Source organism: Plecotus auritus, assembly GCF_963455305.1.
Source record: "Plecotus auritus genome assembly, chromosome: 5".
NCBI lineage: Eukaryota > Metazoa > Chordata > Mammalia > Chiroptera > Vespertilionidae > Plecotus > Plecotus auritus.
This window is the reverse complement of record NC_137776.1, coordinates 150,532,739-150,555,123: the sequence shown is the minus strand read 5'-3', so window position 1 is coordinate 150,555,123 and position 22,385 is coordinate 150,532,739. Positions and strand designations below refer to the sequence as shown.

At 41.9% G+C, this 22,385-nt stretch overlaps 1 pseudogene across 1 annotated transcript; it reads left to right on the top strand.

Annotated features, from left to right (window-relative positions):
* Nucleotides 1-16,131: 16,131 nt before the first annotated feature.
* Nucleotides 16,132-20,874, top strand: LOC308248335 (spermatogenesis-associated protein 31D1-like; annotated as a pseudogene). Its single transcript has 5 exons — nt 16,132-16,137; nt 18,399-18,545; nt 18,711-18,871; nt 20,121-20,418; nt 20,682-20,874. The product of its transcript is annotated as a spermatogenesis-associated protein 31D1-like (transcript).
* The last annotated feature ends 1,511 nt before the right edge of the window (nt 20,875-22,385 follow it).

The window sequence follows — 22,385 nt, the reverse complement described above, 5'->3', positions numbered from 1 at the left end:
TGCCATGTCCCAGGTCAAGGACACAGGCAGACAGCGTCATGTCACTGGCCAGGGATGCAGGCAGGCAGCTTCACCTTAGCGCTGGGTGGGACATTAGCGCTGGGCAGGTCTGGGCGTGCCTCCACTGGGGGCGGAAGTCCCCACCCCCGTCCCTGCCCCCCAGCTCCTGTGCATGCGCAACCTGTTGACTGGTCGTGACTTGGACACCGTAATGGACAAATTAGCATATTACCTCTTTAATATAGGATATGCCATGAAAAGGGAAGGGGGATATATAATCCCTGCTTTAACACACAGTGCTTTTTCAGTTTAATTCAAAAGCCTGAAGGCCTTAAATTAAGGTTATGGGGAATAACCTTTAAACACTATGGAAAAGAGAAGCATTCTATTTTATAATATTCACTAGAGGCCCGGTGCACTGATTCATTCACCAGTAGGGTCCCTTGGCCTGGCCTGCACCCTCTCACAATCCAGGACCTCCTGGGGAGTGTCGGACTGCTGGTTTCAGCCCCATCCCCACAGGTCAGGCCGAGGGACCCCACCAGTGCATGAATCTGTGCACCGAGCCTCTAGTATGCATATAAGATCTTTGGTTAATCTCTTCTTGCCCTCCCCCCTCCTCCCTTCCCTCTGAGATTCATCAGTCTGTTCCATGTTTCCATGCCTGTGTGTTGAGCGTCTGCTCCCTGGTGGTCAGTGCGCATCATAGCTACCAGTCAAATGGTCGAACAGTCAAATAGTCAGATGGTCACTTAGGCTTTTATATATATAGATATTTCATCTAATCCAAAGTATCTCCTCTCTCCTAAACTAGGTTTCCACTTTAAAATAATTCCACTGGGAGCCTTTGAACTACTTTACACTGGTAATTAAATGTTAACTGGAATAATTTATTTGAGGAGGACACTAATGTGTACCAAGATACGTGCCACTGGTTTACAGTGCAGGCACCCCTCAGCATCTGGCCTAATAGGGTCAAGTCTCTGCAAGCCCCATTCCCACATCACACCTGATGCTTTAGTGGGAGGGCCTCATCTTAAAGCTGGTCAGGTGGAGCTTTATGCTCAAGTCCTATGAACTGGACTTTCCTGTTCTGGCTTGGTCTGATAGATGCTGATAGAGTGGTATGCTACTGAACAGTCCTCTAATATAACTCAAGTACTTCTTAGAAGCTCCTCAAGTCTGTAAAACTCACTTAAGTAGCAATAGGACCTCTGGGTTAAGTCTCACCCAGTTTCAGAGGCCATTCTACCATAGAGGGGACTTAACATAAGCTCTTTCATCTTCCCTTTCTTACAGTGCTAAAGGTCACCTTTCCTCGGACCATCAAAAATGAATGCCTCAGGTAGATTCCACAATATCCCATCACTTTGTTATTGACATTTAGTGCTAGCAACTCTTAAGCCTTCTCTTCCCTTTGTGCCCCACTTCTGGGCGAGCTGATAAGAAAGCCTGGTGCTCCCTCCTTTGGCACTGGGAAGGAGATCCAAATCACACAAGGCCTGACCTGCACACATGTGGGCAAACTCTCACCTGGCCCCACCCCTCAACCATAGTATAAACCCAGGCCAGTCCCCTTTCTGGCTCTTTCAAACAATTTTGAGCCTGCTTAAAGGACCTGCCCTGTTCTCTCCAGAGACCTCAATTATATAAGTAATCAATCTTTGCATAACTTCTTGGAATTTATGTGTGTGGTGTCATCACTCTACACACAACCGAATGTTGCCTCTTCTTGTGACCATGACAAGAAGCCTGTCAAATCCAGTTTAAAATTCCAATCTCATACCTGGTTTAAAGTATTCTTTCCCCATTGCCAATGAGGACATTAAGGGGTGTGTGTGTGTGTGTGTGTGTGTGTGTGTGTGTGTGTGTGTGCTCATTTGCTCTTTCTCCCTACCCCTATCTTGGAGTTAAGTTTGGTTGGAAATGGTTTTATTTTGGGGTTAGTTGTTCTTCCTTTATAAAGCTTGACTTCATTCATGTCAGGGATCAAGAGAAGGAAGAAGGGAGCAAAAGACAAGGACCTGTTAGTCAACCAGGTATATGATTGCAATTCTTTCCTGCTATTTGCCCCTGCTTTTCTAACACAGACTGGCCTCAAAACCACCTGTGTGGTAGGTGTTCAAATGCTGGCTTCCTCATGAGACACATCCATTAGTTCTAGGAGTTCCTCCCCATTGCATGATTCCATTTTCATCCCTTTTAGCCCCCACCCTAGCAGTAATTCATGGCCTTCTTGCTTCTGGGATCATCTTGTCTGGTGGGCTTCTCTCTGGGGATGGTTACAGGGTTAGTTGTCAGCTCATTGAGGCATCAGAAAAGCAACAAGAGCACACCTTTAGTTTAGTATACAGTCATGTGTCGCTTAACAATGGGAATCATTCTGTGAAATGCGTTCTTAGGTGATTTTGTCCTTTTGCAAACATCATAGGGTGCACCTCACAAACTTAGATGGTGTAGACTACCACCCAGGCATATGGTATAGCCTATTGCTCCTAGGCTACAAACCTATACAGCATGCTACTTACTGTACTCAATACTTAGGCATTTATAACCCAATGGTAAGTATTTGTTTATCTAAACATAGAAAAGATACAGTAAAAATATGGTATCAAAGGTTAAAAAATGGTTTGCCAGTATAGTGTACTTACCATGAATGAAGCTTGAAGGACTGGAAGTTGCTCTGAGTTTGTCAGTGAGTGAGTGGTGAGTGAATATGTAGGCCTAGGACATTACTGTACACAACTGTAGACTTTATAAATACTACACTTAGGCTGCACGAAATTTGTAAAAAAAAATTCTTTTCTCAATAATAAATCACCCTTAGCTGACTATAGTGTTTTTACTTTATAAACTGTAAATCTTTGAAACATTTCAACTCTTGTAACAACACTTAGCTTAAAACACATTGCACAGTTGTACAAAAATATATTCTTTATATCTTTATTCTATAATGGTTTTTCTATTTTAAAATTTATTTAATTTTCTACTTTTTACACTTTTTGTTAAAAAAATAAGACACATTAGCCTAGGCCTACACAGGGTCAGGATCATCAATATCACTGTCTTCCCCCTCCACATCTTATCTTAGCATATTGGCATACAAATGGAGATACTGTCCTTTATATTCAGGGACACAGTACGAAGTTATCATTTTACAATTAAAATTTTAGTTAGTGACATTTCATTTCTAATTGGTTTACTAGATATGGAGTGTTCAGTAGTCCCCTTTATCTGCAAGAGATATATTCCAAGACCCCTGGAGGATGCCTGAAATTGCTGATAGTACCGAACCATATATATACTATGTTTTTTCCTATGCACATACACTTTATGGCTTCTCTTTGGCATATCTGAATTGCCAATATCACTACTCTTGTGATTTGGGGCCATCTATAATAATAAAAGGGTAATATGCTAATTAGACTGGACGTTTTATGGACATCCTTCCTGACGAAGCCCTGGCTGGAGGAAAGCCAGCCCAGGTCGCTGGTGCCTGCGGGTGGCACAGGGGGAAGCCAGCCAGGGTCCCGGGTGCCTGCCGGCGGCCCGAGGAGGGGAGCCCATGCCCGGGGTTCTGGAGGGAAGCTGGAGCTGGAAGACAGAGGAAGGCCTACTCTTGCACGAATTTTTGTGCATCAGGCCTCTTGCTATTAAATAAAATAAGAGTTACTTGAACACAAGCACTGTGATACTACAAGAGTTGATCTGATAACTGAGAAATTACTGAATGATCAACAGTTGGGTGGCATATACCTGGATACCCTGGGCTAAGGGACAATTCATGTCCTGGGTAGGACAGAACAAGACTGCATGAGATTCCTTCATGCTACTCAGAACAACATGCAAATAAAAACTTATGGATTATTTATTTCTGGGAGTTTTCATTTAATATTTTCAGACTGCAGTTAACTGAAACCACGGAAAGCAAAACTGGGAGTAAGGCAGGGGACTACTGTATATACAATATCTCATTTAACCATCACAGCCTACCTATAAGGTTATTATTATCAACACTTTCCTGATGAGAAAACTGAAATGCAGAGAGATTCTTTTCCCATAGTGGGCAGAGCTAGGGTTCCAATAGTTGTTTTCTTAACTGCAAAACACTGCATGTGGATAACAAGCTTTAGTGTACTAAAATTTATGTAGGGGATTTAGAGAAAATTCAGATTTTTACATCTTGTTCTTAGATAACCAACAAGTTTAAGGCAGGCTCTGGACTCTGTGTCTTTAATGATCACCAGGTGACTTAGATGCAGGTGGTGCACGGGCCACACTTTGAGAAGCACTGCTCTATATGATGAGATGCCAAATGCACTGTGGTTATTTTTAATCTAAAGTCATTGATTCAACACCATTTCCCACTTGTTGATATCCAGTTGTTTCTGTATTATTTATTGTTATGACCATTCTTTCCCCAAGTTTTGTGGTTTCATTTTTGTCATACATCAAGTGGCTTACGTTCTGAACATGAGCTCTCTTTTATTTTTTAAAATAATTCTCATAGTCATCCATTGTAAACACTCTTTGAGAAAATCCACTCAGATCAAAGGGCAAGAAACCTTGGAAAACCCCATGGGTCATTTTGTGACTGGACATAACTATTTGTAAAATTTAGAGATGGCTATTTACAAAGCAATGCCCAGCATTTACTGGAATCCTCTTTTAAATACAGCTAATTGGCTGACCCAGTACAACTTCTGTTATTTTTAGAAATCCATCTACAGTTCAGTAACTCTCAGAAATTACTCTTTTTCCTTCTTCATTTCCATAGCTCTCCTTCCCTAAAACCTCTTTTACCCAATCAGCAGTACAAAATACATTTTAGAAAATGAGTCATCTTTTATTAAGAGCATTTTATCTTACATTCAAATGTCATTAGGAAAAAAGGTAAAATATAGACATAGCGGTATTTACTTCTCAGGTGTCCTGCTTTTGAACAAACCTTTCCATTCCCAGCAATATGCTATTGCCTCAAACAAAGTGCCTATTGCTTCATTCAATATGATTTAAAAATGAGAAAAATTATAGATATACATATTTGCTCACTGGAATAAAAGGCTTCCATTGAAATATGGTTTCATACCAACAAGTGATTTTGATATCCTGTCAAGCAAACTCCTAAAAATATGTTTTATTTTTATATTATTACATGATACATGCTTATCTATCCTATCTAATAAAGAGGGAATATGCTAATTGACTGCCACACCCTCAAAGATGGCGGTGCCCACAGCCACAAGATGGTGGCGCCCAGTCCCCTCAGCCCCGCAGGGGTGGCAGGTGCGCAGCACAGCTGGGCTCGCCCTCAGGTGGGTCCCGCTGCTCTGTGTGCCTGCCTCCTGAGTCCCCCAGTCCCCTCAGCCCCCCAGCCGCCCAGGGCCAGCCCAAGGTGCAGGCAAGCCTTGGATGGTGGCTGCCCAGCCACCCAGGGCCAGCCCAAGGCACAGGTAACCAGGGCTGGGCTGAGGCTTGCGCTGCCTACAGTGGCAGCAGCAGAGGTGTGATGGGGACATCGCCTTCCCCTGATCACCGGGTTGCCTCCCACTCCAGAGGGCTCCCGGACTGTGAGAGGGGGCAGGCAAGGCTGAGGGACCCCCTCTCCACTGCATGCATTTTCATGCACCAGGCCTCTAGTATATATATAAAAGCCTAAGTGACCGAATGACTGGTTGCTATGATGTGCACTGACCACCAGGGTACAGACGCTCAACACAGGAGCTGTCCCCTGGTGGTCAGTGCATTCCCACAGCCAACCTCCTGTGGTCCCTCCCCCGTGGCTGGCCCCGATCAGTCCTGATCAGGACTGGGCGAGATGGCCCCTATCAGCCCTGACCGCCGGCCAGGCAGAGGGACCCCACCCATGCATGAATTCGTGCACCAGTCCTCTAGTATTATTATATTATATGATAGGTTAAAAATTAGCATCCATGATGAATCACAGGTGAGAAAGCTGAGGCACAGATATATGAAACTATTTTGCTAAAACTATGAAGGAAATTATATTCACAATTCAATGCTTTTCAATCAATTTGGAGTTTGGAGGCAGTTACTCAGCTGGATTCCCAGGAAGGGCAAAAGCTTCTGTTACCAATGGTTCAGACTTGCAACAACCCAGTCTCCATTTATATCTGCAGTCATGGATAGTCAAGTGGTGACCAAGCTCGTCATAGAAAGTGTGCAGGCTAAATGAAGAGTTGCTCTCCAAATGATTACAGTCTGAGCAACTCAAATTCTGAACAGTAATACCTCAACAGCACAGGAAGTTTTTTTTTTTTTTCCCCAGTACAAAGAGTGTGGTAAATTCCAACACAGGGCTGTGTTATGTAGGATGTTTTTAATTCATGCTTATAAATTGTATAATGTACTTTAATTTTCTTTACATAAAAGTTCTGATTCTACAGAAATTATTGGTTGAAAAATGGTAAATTTATTTAAGTAAAACATTTGTATTTTTTTTAAATTGTTACATAAATATTGGATACAAGATGGTGTATGGATATGGTGAGTGTGTGAAAGTTGTACTGACATAACCAAGGTCAGAGAATGGAAGGCAACAAAGATTTGCTCTACTCCTGTAACAAGGAAATATCATAAGAAAATGGGGTTTTGGAAAGATTAATGCTGTTGCCCTGAACAAAGGCCATGAACAAAAAAAAAAAAATTCAACAAATAATGTAAAAATTTACTCCTGCTGTAATAATTTATTTTCTAAGGAGGCTATCATTTTGCCACATTTTCCGAATGTAATTTTCCCAGTATGCTGTTATTGTTGTTTTTAATTGTTGTTGGTACTTTTTTTTTCATAAGTAGAATTTTTACATTTTATGTAATATGGTCAGTTGGTCTTTTACTTTATGATTTCTTAAAAAAGAATGTTAAGCTTAGGAAGTCCTTAGTTTTACACTCACAGATCTAATAACTTGTTTGAGTGGGCATTTGGAAAGGCTCTTTTAAAAATATTTAACTCTTTAGCCCTGGCAGGTGTGGAACAGTGGTTAGAGAATCAGCCTGCGCACTAAAGGGTTTCAGGTTAGATTCTGTAAAGGGCAGATACCTTGGTTGTGGATTCGCTCCCCACCCCTAGTTGGGGCATGTATGGGAGGCAACCAGGGATGTGTCCCTCTCACATGGGTGTTTCTCTCTCTCTGTTTCTCCCTCTCCCCCCTTTTCTTCCACTCTCTAAAAAGCAATGGAAAAATATTCTCAGGTCAGGATTAACAAAATAAATAAATAAAAATTAAAATATTTAACTTTTTAAATGTGTCTTGGATTCATGTTGCTTTACCCTATGAAAGTTTGGATCTAAATTAATTTTATTTCCCTGAAATTCCTATCCAGCTATTCCTGCAAAAGATAATGAATAGCTCTTCCTTTCTGGTGATGTTGCTTTTATTTTCTAGCAAATTTTTATATGCAACAAAAAATTTCTGCACTGTCTAGTCTGTTTTCTATATCTATATATTTTTCTTCTTTCAGTAGTCTTATTTAAATTATATATTTGTAATATATTAAAATATCTAGTGTGGCTAGCCCCATCTCAGATTCTTCATTCAAAATTTTCTTTGATAAATTTATCTATTTATTCTTACTGAGAACATAAGAATATAGTTATTCTCCAAAATTATCATAGACTGTTAATTAGATTTTGTGTAAATTATTGTAAGTGGTTTAATAAGTTTATGTATATTTCATTTATGTATGAATTTATGTATATTTTCAATCAACTTTTGAAGTTTGTGACTACATAGTACAGATAAGACTACAGTCAATGCATTAGTCTAAAACAGCCTTGGGCAAACTACGGCCCGCGGGCCGGATCCGGCTGTTCTATCCGGTTCTCTTGCTCTCCCCTCTGCTCCTTTACTTTGAATTTATATTAGTTCACACAAACACTCCATGCATGCTTTTGTTCCGGCCCTCCGGTCCAGTTTAAGAACCCATTGTGGCACTCAAGTCAAAAAGTTTGCCCACCCCTGGTCTAAAATAATAACAAATATATTTCTCTCACTTGCCTCCTTCACTTGTACAAATCCTATCTAATAAAAGAGTAATATGCAAATTAACCATCATTCTGCTACACCCACAAGCCACGCCCACCAGCCAATCAGGAGCGAGTATGCAAATTAACCCAACCAAGATGGCTGCAGCCATGGAGAGAGCAGCGGGGAGGCTTGGGTTTCCCCGGCGATGGAGGAAGCCAAGCTTTTCACACACCCTGGCCAGCCCAGGCCTCCACTACAGGCTACAAAGTTTCAATTATAGAAGATAAATAAATCCCAACAGAAATGGCTGCCACTGAGCGAGCAGGAGGCTTGGCTATGCTCCAGGCTACAAAATTTCAATTGTAGAAGATAAATAAATCCCAGATACCAGGGCCTCTGCTTGGGTCACCAGGGGGTGTGGCCGGCCTGCAAACTACCACAGGCCCCTCGCCCAGGCCGCCCCACGCCCCAAGGGAACCCCCACCTTGATCCAGGATACCCTTCAGGGCAAACCAGCTGGCTCCCACCTGTGCACCAGACCTCTATCCTATCTAATAAAAGAATAATATGCAGATTGACCATCACTCCAACACACAAGATGGCTGCCCCCATGTGGTCAAATATCCTGCCCCCATGTGGCCACAAGATGGCCACCACAAGATGGCCAGCAGGGGAGGGCAGTTGGGAGGAACCAGGCCTGCAAGGGAGGGCAGTTGTGGGTGATCAGGCCAGCAGGGGATGGCAGTTGGGAGGGACCAGGCCTGCAAGGGAGGGCAGTTGGAGGTGATGAAGCCTGCAGGGGAGGGCAGTTAGGGGTGACCAGGCCGGCAGAGGAGGGAAGTTGAGGGTGACCAGGCCTGCAGGGGAGGGCAGTTGGGGATGACCAGGCCTGCAGGGGAGGGCAGTTAGGGGTGACCAGGCTTGTAGGGGAGGGAAGTTAGGGGCAAACAGGCTGGCAGGGGAGTGGTTAGGGGGTTATCAGGGTGGCAGGCAGAAGTGGTTAGGGGCAATGAGGAAGGCAGGCAGGTGAGCAGTTGGGAGCCAGCAGTCCTGGATTGTGAGAGGGATATCCGACTGCCCGTTTAGGCCCGATCCCACCGGGGATCGGGTCTAAATGGGCAGTCGTACATCCCTCGAGGGGTCCCAGATTGGAGAGGGTGCAGGCTGGGCTGAGGGACACCCCCCCTCCCCATGCACGAATTTCGTGCACCGGGCCTCTAGTTATGTATAAATAGCCAAACTGAATTTAATCCTTTTTTAATTTTGCATCCAAATATCTGATGAAGATATGATCCAACAATCAGGGATCCAGTGACTGGCCTCAGAGAGCAGAATAAAAAAGACAATGATAAACATTGCCAGTGAATGGATTTAGAAACTCTGATTTTAACTTTCATTTTAATTCCTTAATATTTCAAATGGAAACCCATAGTTTCTTTCTGCAAAGATCTTCAGCTTGGGTGCTTAAATTTTTTTTTCTCATTTCCTTTGCCCTCTTCATGCTGGTGTTATCTGATCTCCTTGCCCTGATTACTTTTTGATACTCCAGAATCCCTCTAAACAGCAGAAAGCAGTGATCAGACAAGGTGAATGATTCAGTGGAAACAATCTGATCTCATTTTAATCTCTTGTAAGAGACATCCTGCTGTGAACTAGAATTATAATGCTGGGAATTATCTGACTCCTACAGGCCTCTCTTCCTTTTTTGTCCTGATGAATGACTACTAAAGGAATTTAAACCATGTAAAGCACGATAAACATTGATTTGTTGGCCTGGCCATTGACCTGGACATCTTACCTTCTTGCAGGTAGAGCTGATGAAGGGTATCACAGATCCTAGCTTTTACTTACAAGGGTAAATGTTTAAGTGTCTTTATATAAGTTGCCAACCCATGTAGTGATGTATTATTTTCCTTTAAACTAGACTTCCAGTTTTGAACACAGATATGAAATCAAAATAAAACAATCAAACCAAAGGAATTTTTATAGATAGGACACTCTAGCTGCAAAAGGCTGACAAGAATAGAGCTGACATGATGTGATTTGCAGTTGTCTGAGCTGAAGGAAAGGAACCTTCCATTTGTAGCTGGCTAAGAAGCTCCACTTACACTGCAGAAAATCTCAGAAATGGAAGGAGAAAGTGAAGAAACAAACAGAAGAGAGAAAAACTGATGCAAGAAAAGTGAAAAGAACAGAAGAAACAGCAGCCTTTTGAGTTGGTGATGCCAATGTTAAGGGAGATTATGGTAATGCTGTTACATTGCTGGCCTCCAATGATCCACATCTCTGTATTTTCCTTCGTGTAGTCCTTTCCCTTTGAACCTGAGTTGGAATGTGACTTATTTTAACTAACCACAAGTGGCAAGGTGATGCTGTTAAGAGTTCCTGGTCTAAGCTTTAAGTTCTGCCTTTGTGGTCTAGGAGCCATAATCAGCGTTATAAGAATGTTGTTACCATGATGGAGCTATGTGGAGAGGTCATAGGAAACCACATATGAGAGAGGGGCCCTGAGAGAAAAGCCCAGTCATCCCAGTGTCCCAACTAAGCCCAGGCTCCTGCTGACCTACCAGCTGGATGAATCCACATGGGTGACTATTGGCAAGATCAAGGGAAGGATCAAACAGCTAGGTAAGCCCAGCTAAGACTGCAGAATTGTAGGCGAAAAATGTTCAGTTTTAAGCCAGTAAGTTGTGGGGTGGCATTTCACACAGTAAAAGACAGCTGCTGTATAACAATGGAGTAGAAGAGTCAGCGATCAAGACCCAATGACTGTTCTCTGGAATAGCATTGTATAGAGTGAAATGTAGGCCTGGGACCACAGAAAGCTTAGTCCAAACCTTCACTGTGTTGCTTCAAAAAAAAAAAAGTTTTTGTGAGAGAGAGAGAGAGAGAGAGAGAGAGACAGACAGACATTGATGACCCCTTACCAGGGATTGAGCCAGCAACCCTGGACATGTGCCCTGACCGGGAGTTGAACAGGTGACCCTTTGATGCATAGGACTATGCTCAACCACTGAGCCACACAGGCAAAGGCTACTGTGTTGATTTTTTTAAACCTCTGTGGCCTTGGGAAAGCTATTTAATATTTCTGGGGCTCAGTCTTGCTATCTGTAAAATGAGAAACCTATTTCTTCCCTCACAAGATAGTTAAGAAATGAAATAATTGAACATTTGGGGCACATATTAAGTACCCATTAGACATCAGTTCTGTTCTATTTCATCCCTATATTTCCCTCACCCCTTGAGGGGATAAAGTGATCTAAACTACATTAGCTCTTAAGGGTGGCCCTATAACCTACTAAAGGCAGTTCTGTCACAGGTCTGTTTTTTACTGTGTATGCCTATTGGATACACAATCATTGAGTTTATATGAAAAATGGTAAATTGCTAAAATACAAGTAACTTTTTTTCAACAATGGCAAGTTTAGGGGCCACTGCTGGTATCAATGCACATTAAGTGTCTATATCCCGGACTGTCACACCTGCTTTTCTGGGGGACTGCAACTGTTTATTAGACTAAGCTTGGGCTGTCAATGATCATTGTTGTTACATTAAGCTTATTTTATTTCAGAAGGCATAAAGACAGATACTGTATTTCCATTACATTTTCACAAAAAATATTACTGTCTCAATTGTTTGTAAAGTTCACTTAGGCAAAAATTGCACATTTGAGGCAGTACTGGATAAAATTTGGAGCTTTTTGAGTACTTTTACTGGAGGTGATTTAGGGCCCTGGAAAGACAGAAGTCTCATATTGAGGGTCTAAATTGTTAAATCTGTGCAGACACCAAGGTTCTAAGCCTTCTTAGAAAACACAGCAACATACACGTACACACACAAACTCACACCCACACACAAAATGAGGAAATAAGAAGAACAGAAATAATCCTGCCCTGGGCTCACTTTTCAATTTGTAAAATGAGAAAGCCAGACTAGAATTTTCTCCAAGGTCACTTCCAGCTCTAAGTGGAGCATACATCTCCAGTCCTGTGCCTGTATTAGCCCTTGATGGACAGTGAGATTAAAAACAAAGGTTGCTTTCCAGCAAAACTTTAATTGCAGAGCTTTAAAAAGAAACAGAATAAAAAGACACTTTCAGATTATGCTTTTTAATTTTATTTTTAGTTGTTTTTATTGTTTCCATTGTATTTTAAGGAGAAATGAAAGTTGCAATTTGCCAATGCGCTACACACCTTTCCTTGCTAATACAACTGCCCTAGCAAGTTAACCTAAAACAATTTTCTAAAATGTATTTTTAATGACAAACTTATATTCCTGAAACTTGTCCTAACTATTTTTTTCCTTCAGACCTCTTATAGGGCTCTTCACTTTCCATAGCTCAGTGCCAGGAGCATTGCAAAGGAATCTGGATCAGTGTAGTAGTACCTTGTGTTAGTGTAGTTCAAAGATGATTTTCTATTAATTGCTTAGGAGAGCCATTCTGCTTTGAATCTAGTAATAAAAGTTCCAATGGTGAGGGTAGACAAATGCCCATGTAATGTTTAGCCTATTAAAATGGCCATATGCAAATCTGAAGCAGAGTAAATTCTTACCAACGAATGATTAAAAGCAGGTCAATGTGAAAGAAACATGAGAACACAGGAGAGCTAAAGTGAGTCTGGGAGTGCCCTTCCTCTCTCCAAATTAGGCTCCACAATGAGTGGACACTTGTTATTGCCCCCCTCTAATGTGGATATTCTCAGTGTGTGCTTCCAGGATGCTGACTCACCCCAGGCTTCACAGTGTAGCATGTACATTAGACAATCGTTTCTAAAACGTTCTGTGGTCAAGAACCAGTTTACTTCATCTTCCATGTCCCCCATCCACTGTGGACTGACATTGTGTAAAATTGAATAAAAAAGAGTCACTGGGAAAATGACACACAAAACCAAAACAGACAAAATACAAGACTCAATTTTTATTATTACTTTGTCAAATTGCAATAAAAGTTTCTAAACATCCTCAATTTTCTATACACTTAGCTTGTTGCTGATACTAACAGAAATGTGAGGACAGGCATTGGTCCACGGACCACACTTTGAGTAGCAGTGATATAGACTTGGCTAATAGTAATCTCTGGTTCCCAGTAATTATTTCAAAGATGTTCTTATGACTGACTTGGTTTCATTCAGTGGAATACTGGGACTTTAGTTGAGAACACTGGGACAACAATTCTGCTCTTCCTGTCAGGATGCCATCTTGGGACCATAAACGAAGTGGATTAGGAATGAGTCAACACTGAAGAAGCAGAAACAAGGGATGGTGAGACAGAAGCTCAATCTACTCCCTTTATTGTAGAGAAATATATGCCAATAAAGCATAATGTTGGCTGAAGCCAGAATTCATCTGGTTTTCTATCATCTGCAAGAGAAAGAGTCCTATGTGACACAGTGATTAATTTGCTACTCTCATTCTTAGGTTCTTACCTCATCTTTTATTGTGACCAGTTATGTCCTTTTACATATGTTATAGGTTTGCTCATGTTCTTTTGGATTGCATTGCACTTCCTTTACCCACACCCTTTTCTGACTTTCTAAGACTAGAACCTTGAAGAGATAGGGTGTTCATTATTTTTAAATGTTAAACATCACACAGCACTATAATTCCTGCTGATTCAGTAACTGTTTTTGAGAGTGTGGACAGGAGGGCAAATTGGTGACCCAGATATTGGATAAAAACTGCATTTGACCCTGAAGATCTCATTTCTTAGACAGTCTAATGGTCATACCACCTGTATTTCAGAAAATAACAAGCTTTGACAAAGTATGACTTTAAATTAGTGCAAAAATAAATAAGCAAGAAATAAAAACATACATCCTCACCAAAACATGTACACAAATGTTCATATCAGCTTTATTCAAAATAGGCAAAGGTATAAACACTCAATTGTTCACCTGATTAATCTTTAAACAGATTTTGATATAGCTATACAATAAAATATTTTCTATAAAAAGAAATGAAGTAATGATACTATATGCTACAACATAAATAAACCTTAAAAACATGCTATCTGAAAAGCCAGATACAAAAAGAAAAACATATTATATAATTCCATTTACATGAAATGTTTGGAATTGACACCTCTACGGAGAAAGTAGAACAGTGGTAACCTAGGGCTGGGGGAAGTAAGAAGACTGAGGGGTAAAGGCTAAATGGAACAGAGTTTCTTTATAGTGATGAAAGTATTTTAAATTTGGTTGTGGTAATAGATACATAATTTTGTGTATATACCAAAATTCATTGAATTGTGCACTTTTAATGTAAATTGTATGGTATGTGAATTATGCCTCAATAAAGTAAAAGAAGACCAAGTTTGTAGTTGCCAAATCTGGCAATCAACCAACATGTCCAAGGTCAGTGGATAAATGGACTGTGGTATATTCAGACACTGGAATATTATTTAATGTTAAAAAGCAATGAGCTTTTAAAAAATGTATATTTTTTATTTGTTACACAGAGGAAGGGAGAGGGAAAGAGAGAGATAGAAACATCAATGATGAGAGAGAGTCATTGGTCAGCTGCCTCCTGCACACTCCACATTGGGGATCAAGCCCGCAACCCAGGCATATGTCCTGACCAGAAATCGAACCATGACCTCCTGGTTCATAGGTCAACACTCAACCACTGAGCCATGCCAGGTGGGCAGCAATGAGCTTTTAAGCAATGGAAAGACATGGGGGAATCTTAAATGCATATTACTAAGTGAAAGAAGCCAATCTGAAAAGGCTACACACTGTATGAGCCTACCTAGATAAAACCCTGGAATGGCAAAACTCAAAAGACAGTAAAAAGATCAGTGGTTGCCAGATGTTAGGGCAGAGAATGAAATGAACAGGCAGATCACGCAAGTTTTTTAGGCCAATGACACTACTCTGTATAATACTAAAATAGTGAATACATGTCATTATACATTGAACCAAATCCAAAAAATGTATGACACATGACACCAAGAGTGAATCATAATGTAAACTATGGAGGTGGGGTGGTAATGATGAGTCTATGTAGGTTCATTAATTGTAACAAATGTCCTAGTTCTGTGGCAGAATATAGACATACAGATGGGGGGAGAGGGGAGATGGTGTGTTTGTGGTAGTGTCAGAGGGCACACAAGAAATTTGCACCTTCTGCTATATTTGCTGTGAACATAAAACTGCGCTAAAAATAACGTTTAAAAAATGAAGAAGAGGAGGAAGAAAACAACCAGGATAAGAAGGGATGGTAAGTCCTCACAATGACCATCTCAGTTGGCACCAACTGAGGTTTTCCTTCACGCTTCTCTCCTCTCCCTCCTTGCACAACACTTACTTGTTTCTTTATCTGTTTTGTGCTTTTATTCCTAATTCTTTTCCAATTTGTATTAGACTTAGAGTTACTGCACTAAGACCTGATTGAGGGCAGAGGCAAGGCCTTGTAATGTTAATATTTCTACTAGAAATACTACATAGTAGAATTCAATAAATGTTTGTTGTGTGAATGATGAACATCTTATAGTTGTTTTAAATGCAGTTTTAAAGGATTTTGCCTCTGAATTTTTTTCTTCAGCCTTTATGGTATCGTGAAATGTCCACCCTGTGGCTCATCCCAGGAAGAGTGATCAGTATGGGAGTGAGAAAGCTCTGAGGACTGTCCCTAGAAAATTGAGACCCTATGAGGATCCTACACTAATGACTTATCTCTAATGTGCCTCCTTAAATAGCAGCACATTACTCTAATAGAGCTTTTAGAAAATACTCCTTCTTGATGACAAAATGACCAAGTGCAGTCTGAAATCTGGGACCAGACTTCTGTGTGCTAATGTACACCAATAAGAAAGATGTTATGGGCTGCCTGAAATGTTCTAGAGGTTAGATATATGTAAAACACATGAGATATGTTCTGGTGAGGAATAATATTTAAACTTTTATTATTCATTTATAATTTACTGAAACAATTAAAATTTGATATTAACCATTCTCAAAACTAAGTCTTAAATAACTTTAAAGTTCTTTATCTAGATTACTGTACAGCGAAAACATTCCATAGGAGATATATATTGAAGATATACATGTTCATTAGTGTAAATTTCTGGGTATAAGCAAAAATCCCTGTATTTCATACTGTCAAGGGAGTAGACATGCTGAGACCAAAATCAAGGTCTCCAAACATGAAGGTAAATAGATGCTCTAATAAAAGGCCATTGGGAAATAGGATAGCAGAGTAAGGCAAAGTGACCTAAAGGCCTAAGATAAGTGAAGAGATTTTCTGAGATGATGTGTGGAGGGAGGGACTGTTGACATGTCCTCTTGAAAGTATGCCCTCCACAACCTCAAAACACTTTGGGACTATTCAATATTCTATGATGCAGGACTGGCAATAAAGGCAAAAGTCTACATTCTCAGAGCTCAGTTTCCTCAGGCAGCTATGTGATTCTGAAAATACAGTCCATAAAATGGGATGTTTCCGATTTCTGAATGGCCTTACTAAACTGTGTCTGACTTCCATTCAACATTGTTAAATTTTGACCCCAACCTAACTTGCATGTGTAGGCTGTGGTTATCCCTTCTGTTACTATGCTACCTTGCGGGGGGTTTCATCATTCCTAGGTTTCTGAAAACACTTATGAACCCCTACAGAGATTATTTGCTATTGTTTTCATTTCTAGGCCCTCACAGTAGGTTTCTGGCTAAAATCCATGTAGACTGACTCTCTAGTTCTGGATAGAGTATCTAGAGACTTTGGGATCTCTGCTGGACATCAGAGTCAACCAGCATTTCATCATGAGTCAAATTTCCATGTCAGGCATCACCAGACAAAACGTTTATGTTGGGTTAATCAGGAGAGTAGTGCTGAGCCACTGAGAGCTTCTCTGTGGAGGCTAGCCCTGAGCTTTGTCCCAGGTTACAGGTTGTTTCTATCTGAGGGAACAGATATGCCACTGTAGTGCTCCAATTATATGCCCTCATTGAGAGCATGAAGTGTGCACCTCATAGACAAAAGTCCCTCTTTTAGTGTTTTTTTTTCCCAAGAAGAAAAAATATAAATACTTAAAAACATTGTAAAAATAATAAAAAGAAGGAACAAAGTTTTAGTAATTAAATAGCATCATATGATTCTTGGATCATGAATGTCTGTGTTTCCTAGAGAGAGGAGTGACAGAAATGATTTTCTTTTTTTCAGCATCATGACAGAGCCAAGAAGAGAAGGAAAGGTGGGACACTGAAAGGTAAGACTCTGCCTATTCCATCTGAGCTCCCCAAGGGTGACCCTTTCTTGCTCCTTCCCGTGAAGAACCGGGTTCATGAGTTCTATGTCAATTGCTAGCCACAGTTCCTCAATAAAAAAGAACTCTCACAGGAGAGGCTCATGGAAAGAAAGTCACAACCTGAGACACTTCTCAGATTCCCTGCTCTGCTGTCCCTGGGCCTGGGCAATGGGTGTTGCCCAGTAGGAGTAAAGAGTAGAACTTCTGTCTCCTGACCTTGTGAAAGTACTTTGACTTCAGAGTGATTAGATTCCTCTTTGTTGTAACCACTGACCTGTTTTCTTCACAGAGTGGTTTTGAGCATCAAATAAGATAATGTATGTGAAAGTACTTTATAAATGAAGCAACACACATGAGAACTTTATTAATATGATCATTGACATTTGACATCATCTAGTGACTCATGGGGCTTTCAGAGTCCAATATACCAATGGTTTCCCATAAAGGGACTTCTCTATAATAGCTGGAATTCAGCACCTTCACCACAAATAACACACTCTTCTAGCTTCCCAGGTTGCAGAGAGAAAAAGAGGAGAAAAAGACTTTGGTTTCTCACCTTAAAAGGTGACCAGTAGTTTTCCTTCTTTTCTACCCCTCTTTAGCATATTCTATGCAATTTCAAGGATTCAATGCTGCTTTCTATAGTCATGGAATGGAGTTGCCATAGGAACAGGTATGTGAGTGAAGGCTTTGAGATGAGCGCAATTGAGTGCATTGTGACCTCATGGATGTGGGGCAATATGAAAAGGTGGCAGGCTTAATGTGCCCCACCCCACAAATAAGGCCAGTAGGTCCTCCTTTCCTTGCTCTGGTTGGTCCTGGCTGCAATTTTGCACCTCTTGTCTCCTGAAGCCCCCTACGCCAACATCATGACACCATCCGCTTTCCTCAGCTGTTACGTGCAGACCCCTCCTGTGATGTGTGTAACAATGCAACCAGCTGAGATTGATTGGCTGCTGTCCTCATTGGCCCTTGAAGATTCTACTCTCTCTGTGTCCCCTTTGGCTTCCACAGCTCCTGTGAATGAACCAAATTTCATTCTGTCCCCTGCCTTCTCACCAGTCCATCCAGGATAACTAATACCATCTCCTCTGCCTGAGCCTTTCCTATCACCCCCCTCTAATCTCTCCCTAACCTACTGACTCCCTTAGGTGATTTTTCCTTCACAGTCATCACTAGTTCACTCTCTGCCTGAAGATACTTTTGCTCCCTTGGATTATGCATTCCCAGTGGACAGTTCCCCACCTCCACCTCTTGCCTTTCCCTTTCTCCCACCACACGATACTCAGAATGAGAAAATACTTACAACTCTGAATGTCATCTTTCTTGACCTTTCCATTAACCAAGATATCAACCCCTTCCTCTGGCTTTCAATCCCACAGTATCAGTGACTAATCATGGACCACTAACCTTCTGTTTCACCAGCACCACACTACAGTTTAACTGTAACTCAAACTAAATCTATTCACATCTCATCCAAGCCAGCTGTGGAGAACTCATCTCCAGATAGCACTGGAGCATTGGACACTTATGTCCCTCAAGGCACTGACCATCCAAGCCTGTCGATTTTAGACTTTTCCTGTCAGAAAAGCTTGCTGTCCACCTTGGCACAACAGAATTTCAATCACTTTCAGGATGTGAGGTATGACTCTGAGGAAAACCTAAACAGCCATATAATGAATCTGTTAGAAACAAATTCAATACTGTGAGGGGAGAGTGTGAATCAGAGACAACCAGAAAATGCCCTAAAGTACACTTGAGTAAGAAGTTTCAGGAAATCAATGAGGGGCAGCTCCCTGTGACTGTGCATAGTCCATGGCATATTATACAGCAGATAATTTCTGTAAAATATTACTCCAAAATAAAACAAATAAGTTTGGCACCATCAGGAGCTTTACTTTCTTCCGTCTGGTGCACAGAAGATTCTGGAAGCCCACATTACCATGTTTAATTTGAGGATGGTGTGAAAGTCTTCCTGCCAAAGTCCTTGAATCCACAGAGATGTTTCAATTAAAAGATACTTTATCCCATTCCTTGCTCAATTCCAAATTTTCCTACTCCACCAACCTGATTTCTGAGGTGGTCTCCAAATCAGAGAGCTTCATGCCCCTAAAATGAAGCTCTAAAACTCTGAATCATTCTCACCCTTCCACCTCATTTGTGGGCAAGGAGGGACGGGGACCCTGATAAGATCAGTACCCAAAATACCTTGTGGCTGGCAGAGGAAGTTCAAAAAGTTCAGGATGCTGGACAGGCACTTCTGCCTTTCACAAACAGCATCATTGGCAAAGCAAGTCAGAGACACCCTCCAAGAGCCAAATTCTTGTAGCTGCCCATAAGGCAATCCTGGGCGTGACATGAACCAAATGACCAAAGTGTAAATTCCAGTCAGGGCAAAGAGATGAAGAAATCAGAACCTGTCTCCATGCCCATCCTATCTCCATGTCCAAGGATGAAGAGCTTGATGTTCTTCAATCCAAAATGAGTGATGCCTTGACAACCAGCAAGCTGGGGATCTCCCAAAGGATAAATGTGAATGAGAATAAAGGAGTAACTACTGTGACAACCGAAAGCCTCTCAACAAAAACATCAGTTCCCCAAGATCCTAACTCCAAGATCCTAACTCAGCAACACTCAGAAGCTACTAATTGCCGAGTTAAATTAGAAGTTGAAGAAGAGGAAGCAGAGCCAGGCCCAAGGCTAAGACACTCATATGTCCCATGTCTCAGACAGCTTGACTTAGAAAGCCTCCCTGACTCATGCTTAGGGTAACTCCACTGTGCACGGGTAAGCTCCCCAGGTGCTTCATGTCCACTTGAAGGACGGAAGAGTCAGTATGAAGCAGTGGCAGGAGCCTTGTGTCCCTAAGAATGTCTCAAGGTTGTGTCAAGAAAAAATCGCCCAGCAGCTGCAAAGAAAGTGAGGCCCACAGGCTCCACATCAGAAGAGCTTGGTGGAGGGAATGCAGGCTTGGGAACATCCCAACCTGGAAGGAAGAGATTTCCTACTCAGGACCTGCCATTAAAGGAGAGGCTTGGGACCACGTCTTCCCAGAACCCATCACAGAAGGCACAGTCTCCTCCTGAAAGCCTGTTCAGAAATAAAATAAACCACTTGTTTTCAATGGCTTCATCCTGAGATAAAATGCAAACAGCAAGAAAACTTCCAGGAGAAAAAAAAAGCAGCCCAGTATCATCTGTGCAGAGCAGAGGCCCAGTTAAAAGTAGAGCAGACATTGGGGATTTTCTAGAGGAGAAACTGGGGCCTTGGCATCCAGCAGATATCACCTGCCCTCAAGAGCCACTTCCCTCTGCAGTGAAGTTTGAGAAAGCGCAGCAGAAGGCAGCAGTGTGGGTCCAGGCAGAGCCTGTCCAGGGGCATCCTTTCAACTCCAGGGTTCTCTCCTGTAATGTGACAAATACAAAGTCCTAAGTCCAAGAAGCTGTGTTCAGAGATAAGGACAGACACCCCCAGAAAGTTGTGGCAGTAAAAGACCAGCTATTATGTTAGAAGCAACCCCAATCTGTGCCCCAGAGGGGGACTGTGCCCCATCCAAGCTCCACTTGCAGGCCTGCAACTGCCCAGTGGCCTCCTGCTGCTCTGACCACTTCTGTAACCATGGTGTTCAGAGATCCATCTCTATGATTCTGGATGTTTTACAGGGGAATGACTTTCCCACCACAAAATAATTCCTGCCCTGAGGAGAATTTTGATTTGCTCTAATAAATTTTTCTCTAATAATAGTAATGTCTTCTCTGTGTACTGTTTTGGGGGCATTGTTTAGGGCATCTTAGGGCTTGTGCTAAGAGAAAGGAATGAGGAGTTATTTTAGCTCTTAATTGTTTCCTTTAGCTTCTTTTTTAAAAGTATATCTCTGTTGATTTCAGAGAGGAAGGGAGAGAGAGAGAGAGAGAGAGAAAGAGATAGAGAGAGAGAGAGAGAGAGAAACATCAATGATGAGAGAGAATCATTGATCGGCAGGCTCCTGAATGCTTTCTACTGGGGATCAAGCCTGCAACCTGAGCATGTGACCTTGAACAGAATGGAACTTGGAACCCTTTAGTCCCCAGGCCAATGCTCTATCCACTGAGCCAAACCAGCTAGGCCTCCTTTAGCTTCGCAAGAGATCATTTCCTGGAGCTCTTGCTAAAAAATAGATATCATGTTCCCTCTGCCAAAGCTCACTTCATCCCTGATAAGGCTGAGGAGATGGGCTCTGTCTCCTGCCTTTTAGCTTAGCCTTAATGAACATGCAGAGCAGCCCACCCCTCCCCACTCAGGGAACACTTAATATCCTCTTGAACTGTAGAGAAGTCAGGACTTCTGTATCTGAAGATCAAGGATCCCCCAGATGGGTGAACCCTTAATGGAAGTTTTTGGGGTGGGGGGAGATCTGGCTGCAGTATATCTTAAGGCTGCTTATGGAAAGGTCTAGGAACAGCACAGATCTGCTTAAAGATCTGTCTCACAGGTCATGTTAAAATCCCAATGGTCGCCCATAAAGGGACTCCTCTATAATAATGGATTCTATACCTTCACCATATATAACCTACTCTCCTGGTTTCCAAGGTTGCAGATACTACCAGAGGGAAGAAGAGGGTAAAAAGATGCTGATTTATCTCCATAAAAGGTGACTAGTCTTTCTCCCCCTTCCCTGATCCCTTTTTAGCAAGTTCTATGCACCTCCAGGGATTCAGTGCAACCTTCCCTAGTCATAGGTAGGGGTTACCAAAGGAATGGAGATGTGAGTGAAGGCACTGGGGTGAGTGCAGTTGAGAGCATTGTGAAGGCATGGATGTGGGGCAATATGAAGGGGCAGCAGGCTTCAGGTGGCCCCAACCCCCAAATAAGGACAGTAGGTCCTCTTTTCCTAATTCTGGTCCTGGCTGCAGCTTTGTATCCCCTGGGCCAGCATCATGATACCAACTGCTTTCCTCAGCTGTTATGTGCAGACCCCTCCTGTGAGATTTATAATGATGCATCCGCTGAAATGGGTTGTCTGCTGTCCTCATTGGCCCTGGAGGATGCTATTCTCTCTGTGTCCCCTTTGAATTCCATAGGTCCTATGACTTAACCAAAGTTCACTTTCCTGTCTTCTCAGCAATCCGTCTATCTCCTCTACCTAAGCTTTTTACACCACCATTCTCCAATCTCTC